The 11,131-nt window shown below is 46.0% G+C and overlaps 1 long non-coding RNA gene across 1 annotated transcript; it reads left to right on the top strand.

Moving 5' to 3' along the window:
* Nucleotides 1-3,037: 3,037 nt before the first annotated feature.
* On the top strand, nucleotides 3,038-10,371 carry LOC141025379 (uncharacterized). The gene is made up of 3 exons (XR_012186863.1): nucleotides 3,038-3,258; nucleotides 3,359-3,560; nucleotides 9,882-10,371. It is a non-coding gene; the product is annotated as an uncharacterized lncRNA (long non-coding RNA).
* Nucleotides 10,372-11,131: the final 760 nt, after the last annotated feature.

Here is an 11,131-nt window from a genome sequence, read left to right as displayed (position 1 = left end):
GTGGTGTTACTATGCGAGCTTGAGATGTACTTCCCGCCCGCATTCTTCGATGTTATGGTGCATCTGCTGGTCCATATCGTGGAGGATATCATCCAACTCGGGCCGACGTTCCTGCACAGCATGATGCCGTTTGAAAGGATGAATGGTGTCATCAAAGGATACGTTCACAACATGTCATGTCCAGAGGGAAGCATAGCCAGGGGCTTTCTGACCGAAGAGTGCATCTCCTACTGCACGAATTATCTAGGCATCGAGAACCCCGTTGGTCTGCCCCTCAATAGGCACCGCGGCAGTTTCGCTGGATGGGGTCACCGCGATGGTCGCCATGAAATGCATGTTGACTTCGAGGGTCGACTCGCCGACTTTGAAAGAGCAAACCTAGTCGCGCTACAACACATAGACGTGGTCGATCCTTCGGTGGTAGAGCACAAAACCTTTATTGAGAAGACGTACAATGACCGAGGCCAACAGAGGACGGACGGAGATATAATCAAAGAGCACAACTCATGTTTCACGCATTGGTTCAAGGAGAAGCTTCTGTCGTACCCTTTACATGAGGATTCTTCCGCGGAAGAAAAACTCATATTCGCCTTGTCACAGGGCGCCGAGCACAACCTGATGACCTATGAGGTGTACGATATCAACGGCTACACATTCTACACCGAGGACAAGGACATGAAGAGCGATGGTTATCAGAACTCCGGGGTAACGATGGAATCCTACACCGGTAACGACAAGGACAGATACTACGGAAGGATCGAGGAGATCTGGGAGCTGAGCTACGCTGGAGAGAAGGTCCTGATGTTCCGTGTCAGATGGGCCAAGAGCGTCCTAAAAGAAGACCGGTATTTCACCACCATGGTTATACCCGAAACCAAATCCAAGACCGCGGGCGCAAACGTCACCGCGAAAAATGAGCCATGGGTACTGGCTTCCCAAGTGGACCAATGCTTCTTCATTACCGACCCGTCACAACCCAGTCGTGTTGTCGTGAGGAGAGGCAAAAGGAAGATCATCGGAATGGATGGACTCGCCAATGAGCAAGACTTCGACAAGTACGGCGACCCGAAGATGGAACATGACGACGACGATGAAGTGCCATACACCACAAGAAGAAGGAGGACCACCCTACCTAAAGGACGTCCGTGCAACAGAAGAACTCCATTTGCGAAAAACAAGGGCAAGAAGATTGTGAAAAGATAGCTAGCTAAGATCGATTGTATGTAAATTGTAGTCTTCATTTCTCAATTGTATTTCGACATATTGAAATGATATTTCTTCTGTTCTAGTCCTCATGAATATTTATTGAAGTTTATTCTGGCATTTATGTTTATTCCTGTATACCAATTTTTATTTATGTTTATTCTGGTATTGAATTTCTAACTCACAAAAAGTATTGAATTTGTTAATATTTTTTGAACTCATGAATATTTTTAAATTTCATGGGCACGTTTTGAATTCATGAATATTTTTTCAAATTTGATGATCTTTTTTTCATATTCATAAATGTTTTACCAATTCACAAATGAATGCAATTAAAAATCCAAAAAAACAAATTTGATGATATTTTTAAATAAAAAATTTGATGATATTTTCAAATAACAAATTTGATGATATTTTTTCATATTCATAAATATTTTCAAATAACAAATTTGATGATATTTTTACACATTCATAAATGTTTTCAAATTTGATCGTCATTTTCTAAAAAATTATTAGATGCAACTAAAAATAATAATAATAAAAAGTTGGGATAATTAGATTTATGCCCCTAGTTGTGTCCCACTCGGCTGTTTTACCCCTAATTTCCAAAAGTCACCGCTTCTGTCCAAGTCACTTCACTCCTCTTATGCTTTTTCCCTTTGACTGTTTGACCGTCAGTTTGAAAACTTCATAACTAATTCATACTAAATCAGAAAAATGCAAATAAGATACCAAAATGTTTGGACAAACATCACCAATATGTCAGTGTCATTTGCATTCATGAAAGAAGTGTTTGAAAGTGCCCATCCGAGTTTTAGCTCTGATGCTACCACCATGAATAGTAAAATCTAAAAAAAATTCAAAAAATTCAAAAACAAATTTGGTTGCAAAGAATGACAAATGTTTTGAGTGCTTGCCAAGTTTCATCAGGGAATGACATACGTGGGTGCCCCAGCAAAAAAAATCAGCACTCCAAAATAGATTATTTTTTGCCACGACTTCCATGAATGTCGTTCCCTGATGAAACTTGGCAAGCACTTAGAACATTTGTCGTTCTTTGCCACCATATTTTTTCTAATTTTTTTGAGTTTTTTTAGATTTTACTATTCATGGTGGTATCAAAAGAGTTAAAACTCGGATGTGTACTTTCCAATACTTTTTTCATGAATGCAAATGACACTGACATATAGGTGATGTTTTTCTGAACATTTTGATATCTTATTTGCATTTTTATGATTTAGTATGAATTAGTTATGAAGTTTTCAAACTAACGGTCAAACGGTCAAAGGGCAAAAGCATAAGAGGAGCAAAGTGACTTGGACAGAACCGGTGACTTTTGGAAATTAGGGGTAAAACAAACGAGTGGGACACAACTAGGGGCATAAATCTAATTATCCCTTAAAAGTTAGTAATGGCGCACTAGGAGAAGGTGCGCCATTGCTATCAGGGTACTTATGGCGCACCCCTAGGAGGTTCGCCATTGGTATACCAATTTTTATGATATTTTTTCAAATATTTTCAAATAACAAATTTGATGATATTTTCAAATAACAAATTTGATGATATTTTTTCATATTCATAAATATTTTCAAATAAAAAATTTGATGATATTTTTTCACATTCATAAATGTTTTCAAATTTGATCGTCATTTTCTAAAAAATTATTAGATGCAACTAAAAATAATAATAAAAAAGTTAGTAATGGCGCACCAGGGAAGGTGCGCCATTGCTATCAGGGTACTGATGGCGCACCCCTAGGAGGTGCCCCATTGCTAACCCTCCCCCCACTAAAATCCCCAATCCCCGATCGATCCCCAATCTCACACCTCTCAACCCTCGATCGACCTGCGCTGCCCCCGACCTGCGCGGCCGCCCCGACCCACTGCGCCGCCGCCCCTACCTGCACTGCCGCATCTCCAGCGCCTTCTTCTCCACCAACCCCCCTTCTCCTCCACTGCCATCGGAGGCACCCGTGCTCCTCTTGCGCGTCAGATCCCGCGTGCCGCCTCATCTTCATCGCCGGCGAGCAGCACCTGCAGTCTCCGCCGCCTCGAGGTACACCACCGCCCCGCGCTCCAGCCGGCTCTCCTTTCCTTCATCTAATTTCCCCTGTTATCCGCCGTAGGTTGCCGCCTCACTTCTCTCTTTCCCATAGGTCACCGCCATTGTGCATCCGAGCCGCAAGAGCTCTCGCTCGACCTCATCGACGACGCTGCTCTCCGTGGGAAGGGGGTGGAGCACCGCGAGCTGCTGCTACGAGCCGTCCTTGCGAGCTGCTGTGGGAGCACCGTGGGAAGGGGGTGGAGCAGCAGGCCAACATCCATCCATACTCACCTCCACCCAGCAAAGCATACGCGGTGAGTGTGTGAGCTTCCCCTCTCCCCCATCCAATCGACCCCCACATCTGAATATCATCTTCAGTTTTGGACGTTTTCTTGGCTCACCACGTTTGAAGAGAAGAAAACAACAGCAAGCTATGCGTGTGTGTATGTGTCCAACAAATCCAATTTGTCATACTGCATTAGCTTGTTGTTGCTAGTAACGAATGCCATGTTTTGTCACTTGTTACATACACACATCCAGTTCAGCACATGACAGCACACATGTCTTCCATCTACTATCAATGAAACAAATGCTATGGGGGTGGGCTATTCTCACATCTCTGTTAGTCCCGCCCTTCTTATTTCGATCCTGCTAGTTATGCCAAATAGTTTTTCATCAGATCGATGTAGATGTATGGAAGCATTATTTTTAAGGCAGAGACAGATAGATTTGGGGTCTTGCTCAGAACAGAAGGGTTTGTGTGTGCCATATCGTTTTCCTATGTTACTTCTGTTAGTCACATGCTAACCAGACAAAGCTTGATTAGGACTGGGAGGGGTTGTTCAGCAGGAGCTATACTGCCTGCCTTAGCTCATTTTGGAGCATCGCCCACCAACACACACTACACCATTGTCTTCGCAGAACTCAGCATATATTCATGATAGTACTTCTAAGGATGATTAATTAGCCAGTACTAGTCGTGCACGTACCATCACTGTCATAGCAGACCAACTTTGCAAATTAATCACATGGAAACAAAGTACCACTTCAGTTACCCGAATGAGGGGTAGGTTGTTGCTTCTTGAAACCCCCTCCATTATTTCTAGCGGCAGGCTGGCCTGTTCCTGTACTGCTTTGGTTTACCGATTGATAGCCGTGCCCGTAATAGCAACCGGACATGAACCCAGCGGCCTGTGTGCCTTCGGGTTCATGATGGCTCCATCCAGCTAAACTGCTGTAGTCTGTGAACTGGGGGTAGTAATAAGCTGAATACTGATTAATTAGTTATCAACCAATGCCATCTTTTAGACATTTTTTTATGTGATGAATCACTATAACTCATACTTGGAAATATATCTTTGGGAGCCATCATATTTGCTTGTTGCACCATATATTGGTTGCTGAAATAGAGCATCTCCTCCTCTGCTTTTGCTGGACTGCAAGCTACATATGCTCTGTTTCGTCAAGTAACGTTCGCATATGCGCTTCAGTTGTTCTTGAGTGAAGCTTTGCTTTGGCTGGAGATGATATATAATGCTGTCATACCCCTTTCTCTTGAAATGTTGACTAATTTCCATTTCGGTTGAGAATGGGGCACTCCTAGGTCAAGAAAATTAGCAAAGATCATGCCCGATTTTCTTGACCTAGAAGGTGCCCGATTCTCAACCGAAACAACAATTAATCAACATTTATAGACAATGTTATTTCTACAAAGCAAATATTTCTAAGTGGTTTTATAGTTTTCCCTTAAGTTGAAATGCAAACTATTTTTTCTTCCTGCAGCAAGAGCAATAGTGCACTTAGTTTGGTGGAGTTGAAACCAGAGAGTTGATTACTAATATAGGATAAAACCGTGAACAGTGAAGTAAATAAAACTCCAAATCAACACAATGCCTCTTGTGTTATACATATAGAAGTGTGATATCAACTCATAGTTATTACTAATGGTATAATCTATACCTATATGGAGTGTGTACTATTAGTGTAAATTCTTTTTTGGTTAATGATAACATGACAGGAAATAGCAGTGAAATTACTTTCTACAGGATTTTGTTGTTGTTGTGAATTTTCAGAAAGGTTACTTAACTCACCTGTTGCAGAAAAAAAAACAGTCAGTGCTAACATGCTGATTTGTAATAACTCTAGTAGATACTACCCTGTTCTCATCCAATAACTCAAGTGCCAAGCAAGAGAGATATTGTGTATAAGAAATTACTTGAGAAGCTCAAACAGTTCAGCATTTGAGCCATTATTCTAGGTTTGCCAGTACTAGTAAAACATGCAACAATACTGCCCATAGGTTGCAGAACAATGTTCCTAATGGTGATACCTTCACAACCGTGTATGTCGTCAATCTTGAAGCCTTGCGGGCATTTGCAGCCCTTAGCTTGTTCATTCTGTAGATTTCCAAAATTCAGTTTTGTACCACACACCGAAGCCCCAAGAAAGAAAACTGCAATCTGAAACAGATGATCAATTTTCAGCTCTTGGATTAGCTTAGCATTTTTTCACACACTCAGACACCCTTGCTTTCCATGTGTGTGAGAGAGATAGTGAGAGGAGAAAAGAAGAAGGGGGTTAGGAAGGGACTTGGACCTTAGCAACAACACACTAACAGGTTCCATCCCAAAACACCTAGGCAATACCACAAACATCTATCAATTGTTCCTTGACAATAACCAACTTTGTGGCGACATTCCTCGAGAATTAGTTTATTTGGTCAACTTAGAGATCTTGTTCCTTGACAATAACCAACTTTTTGACCAAACTTTTTTCCTATTTAGAGCGAAACATGGCCCACAACGATGAGGCCGGCGGTTTGGGAAAGGCATTCTAGGAGCTGTCCCAGGAGATGGAGGAAGAACCTCACCACTATGAGGACGCCGCGGAAGACAGCGATCCCGACTACACAACCCCTAGTGGCGTTGGGGATGACACCACTGATGGTGCCGCCGAGGATGCCACCACTGATGATGGCAGCGCACGCACATATGGCAGCCAACCGAAGAGGCAACGGAAGGACCGGCGCCCGAACATGCTCGGCACTGTCACGGAGGAATTTACTGAAGTGTCCTCCGTTGGGCATCCAACGGCGCCCAAAGAATTAGTCAACGGGTACGCAGGACAGCTCGGGTGCATTCTCCGGAGCACCGTCTCGATCAACACCGAGAGCCTAAGGCATCGTGACCGAGGGAATTTGCGCAACCTTCTCTTCACGAAGCTGCACGAATGATACAAGTTCCCCCATGACTTCGCAAACACACGCCTCTCAGGGAATAAAGTGAACAGTGCCGCCCTCACGAAGATGAGCATGGCCCTAGCTACTTGGAGAGCCGCGGTGAAGAGAAGGATTGAAAAAGGTGATAGTTATGAGAAGATCAAGGAGACAAATCCTTCGATCAGTGAAGCTGACTACCTGGAGTTCAAGATCAAGTGCGAGAGCAACGCAACCGCGGAATCAAGTCAGTGGGGGAAAGATATGCGGGACTTGAACTTAGGGGTCCACAAACTCGGTCCCGGCGGTTACAGAGTGGCGGAACCTATATGGGACAAGGAGGACGCGGAGCGTGCCGAGCAAGGCCTACCGCCCCTCTTCGATAAATACCGTGACAAGCAGACAAGGAACTATGTCAGGGCCCGGTACAAGATTGACCCGGTAACAAAGGAGCTTACCACGGATCCGAAGACCAATTCGCTTGAGCTTGTTCTGGTAAGGAATACACCCCCGCGTAATTAGCTCCATATGGTTGCATTCTAATTAATGAAGCCAAATTTCTAAATGGTTCACGTTCCTTCCGCAGGACACTGAAAGCAGTAGCGCGGGGTCGTCTAAGAGCTCCCCTTGGGACACCACTTTAAATAGGGCGTTGAACATAATGAAAAACAAGGATAAGCTCAGTAAGCCGTCGTCAGCTGGTTGTGTGGCCGGCAAAGGCTTGTCCACGAAATGGTCGGAATACTATACCGCTGGGCGAAAGGAGAGAAAGACCAGCTCGGAAAGCTGGGAGCGCGAGGTTCAAGAACTCAAGGCAAAAGTGGTGCGGATTCCGGAGATAGTTGATGAGCAAGTGCGAGACCAACTGGGAGCGACGATCACCGCTATTGTGCCTACCTTGATTGAGGGGCTACATGCGTGGATTGCGGGCGGCCAACAGGGGCCGCCCCCGATTCCCAGCTTCATGGGCAGCAACTCGCACAACGCGCCGGCGGCGCCATTGGTGTCTCCGGCGGAGGCGGTATTGGTGTCTCCGGCGCCGGCGCGGGCATTGGAGCTTAATGCACCCGGGTGTGGGAAGAATACGCTGGCCGACACCTCGGCAGCAAGCGGCCCCTCTGTCACTTGCACGCCCGCCGTTGGCGGTGCCTCGATATTAGCCGAGATCGATGCCATCACGGTAACTAAGCCTCTCGGCCGATGACTTCATCTCCTTGCCTTTGACTGGGCAGCCCTAACGCCCTACATGTTTTCGCAGGGCGCCGCCGACGTTCCATGCACTCTCCTGCACTTCATGCGCGGCGAGTTGATCGATGTCGCCAAGGCCAGAATCGTTAAACCGGGCAACCCCGTGTTCCACGGTAATCCGATGCCACCCATCGTGTATAGGGTTCTGGTTCGGGTGCTGCCGGGCTGCGACGACTTGTCACCTCCGTTTCGACCCCCTGGGGCCGACGAAGATGATGTGATGACCCTCAGCGCCTGCTTAAGCTAGCCCCTGCTTTGGCCGAAGAGCCAGATTCGTTTGGGGGCGGGGGACACCACCCCACAGACAACACCGCCAGTCGTGCCGGCGCCAAGCCATGGCAAGACCGCCGCAACGCTACCGGACATGCCGGACATGCATATGGCACAGGATCCGGACATGCATATGGCGCAGGATCCGGACGACGACGATGACGATGGTACATTTACCAACGTCGATAAATACTTCAACGAACATTGGTACGGTGACAAATTCTTGGGGCCTCCTTCTCAAGAACCCAACCCTGCAAAAGACGATCGCGATCTAGCTGGTACCGCGGAGAAACCCAATTGCAACAGGCGTCGTCTGGCGTTCAGTTCTCAGGAGATGCCTCCAGCTGCCGCCTTCACCGAGCCTCAGATAGCTGAGATGCGAAATATTATCAGCCCCAACACACTCAAGAAGGCGGTCTCTGAGCAGAACTCGATCCCATTATAGCAGAAGAAGAAGCAACGGAAAAGAAAGAATAACAAGGGTGCGAGCCAGCCAGCACCGAGTACGATCCGTGCTCAGGACGGGCCACCTTCACCTAAGGATATCTCGAGGAGGGTGCATGTGGCGGGTAGGCCGATGCTACCGACTAATCTGCTCAATGCTGCAACCGGTGCTATGCGGAGTTTGCATGACAGTGTTGTTTCTTTGGAGAAGTGGCGTCTCTCCGAGAATGATGTGGCATACCCGGTTTTCGTGGCCAAGGTGCCGGAGGGCAAGGGCTTTGTGGATAGCGCCATCGGGGGTATGATTGTCCTGCGGTTTGATGACATCTTCGGTATGCTTAACTTTCATCCGCTGCACTACACCTTTGTTCGGCTATTTTCACTGAATATGGAGATGCGGATCATTAGAGACAAGACCCCGGACATCGTGATAGTCGACCCCTTCTACATGCGTGCCAAGATCTTTGGTAGCGATGGGCACCGGCAGGTCGCGAGTTCATACCTCGAAGGCGTCATTCGGGCGAACCCAGATAAGGATAACTTCCTCGTGCCTTACTTTCCCGAGTAAGTCATCCCCTCACCGCCCCGTAACATATGATTTCTTAGATTTCGATTGTTCTTTTTTTCTAACATTCCGTGTTTTGTGCAATGACACACATTGCACACTCATCCTCTTAAGCCCGAACTATTCCATGGCCACGTATTTCGACTCGGACCGTCAGTCGAAGAAAGACTACACAAATATCAAGAAAGTTCTTGATGATGTTCTCCCCGGCTACGCCAAATCTGGGGGCACCTTCAGGAGGCCAATTTTTAGGTACGGCAAGCACGTGTTCACCCACGTAACGACGTTCCCCTGCGTCAACCAGCCGCCTGGCGGTCAGAAGGATGCCTACTACGCTCTCCATCACATGCGGGCGATCGTACGGGACCATAATCACCTTCTGCTACCAAATAGTCTCAAAGATTGGGCCGCACGCTTGTCGGCAATCCAGGACGCGGACCTCAATCAAGAATTCTTTCGCATCCAGTCGGAGTTTGCGGAAATCATCCATCAAGATGTCCTTCGTACCTCGGGGCAGTTCTACCTCAAATATCAACCGTCCAACAGTGAAATAGAAACAACGCTACAAATGCAGGCTGACAACGACCGCACATTCATGACCATCACGAAAGACGGCGGCTTCATCCACGCTCCGGTCCCTGAGTCGAGTCGAAAGTAGTGATGCTATGTAGTTCTGAAATATCGATTAGCTCATGTTGTAATTAAACTTTAACGAACTTGTATGTCTCTTTGGTTTGGACAGTCGTTCAACTTATATGTAATCGATGCTATTTATTAGTAGGACCATGAATCGTGCTATTAATGTGTTGCTTTTCTCTTCCGATCCTTTTGTTGCATACTTATATATTGCTTATGTATTGTCTGTGAATTGCTACTAACGTTTTGTTTGTCTAGTGCATAGAGATGCCGTCATATGTCGTGTACAAGGGTAAGGTTCCCGGAGTCTACGACGACTGGGAGGAGTGTCGGAGACAGGTTCACCGTTTCAGCGGTAACAGTTACAAAGGGTACACCACTAGGGCGGAGGCGGAAGCTAGAGACGCGCGCTATCTAGTGGGAGAGAGGAGGGAACGGAGGAGGAACCGGATGAAGACCAGTTTCATCGCGATGATGCTCATCATGACCGCAGCTCTCTTCTATGTGATGGTAGTTTAGATATCGACTTGTAATGGGAAGACAAACTCTCTACTCGCGGTCTCGAGACTTGTAATGTTCTAACTTTATTCGGTATTTTGAATTCAGAGACTAATATGATGAATAGTATTCGGAGACTAATCTTCTATTGTATTCGATAAATCTGTTGTTTATATGTTGTGTTGTCTATATTCTGTGCAGTAAGATATTTTGTAACCTGTGGAAATATCAGAAAAGAAAAAATAATTCCTAATATTCATACTAGTGGCGCACCATACCGCACTTTAGTTGCGCACTGCAATAAACACACTAGTGGCGCATTATCTAGAAGTGCGCCATTAGTAACCCAGAGCACAAGGTAAATATGGCCCCCTGGGAGGCATAGTAATGGTGCACCAGGGGACATAGTAATGGCACACTGCCTGGTGCGCCACTATTGTCTGGTATACTAATGGCGCACCAGGGGTGCGCCATTAGTACTTGTTACTAGTGGTGTGATGATAGTGGCGCACCTATAGTGCGCAATTAATGCCCGAAACAGGTGCGCCACTAATTAGCCTTTTCCTAGTAGTGGAATACATAGACAAACAGACTGTCACTATTATGCCTCTACTTGACTAGCTCGTTGAATCAAAGATGGTTAAGTTTCCTAGCCATAGACATGAGTTGTCATTTGATTAACGGGATCACATCATTAGAGAATGATGTGATTGACTTGACCCATCCATTAGCTTAGCATGATGATCGTTTAGTTTGTTGCTATTGCTTTCTTCATGACTTATACATGTTCCAATGACTATGAGATTATGCAACTCCCGAATACCGGAGGAATATTTAGTGTTCTATCAAACGTCACAATGTAACTGGGTGATTATAAAGATGCTCTACAAGTGTCTCCGATGGTTTTTGTTGAGTTGGCATAGATCGAGAGTAGGATTTGTCACTTCGATTGTCGGAGAGGTATCTCTGGGCCCTGTCGGTAATGTACATCACTATAAGTCTTGCAAGCA

The sequence above is a fragment of the Aegilops tauschii genome, chromosome 6, assembly GCF_002575655.3.
Source record: "Aegilops tauschii subsp. strangulata cultivar AL8/78 chromosome 6, Aet v6.0, whole genome shotgun sequence".
Lineage (NCBI taxonomy): Eukaryota > Viridiplantae > Streptophyta > Magnoliopsida > Poales > Poaceae > Aegilops > Aegilops tauschii.
This window is presented reverse-complemented; position numbering and strand designations above follow the sequence as displayed.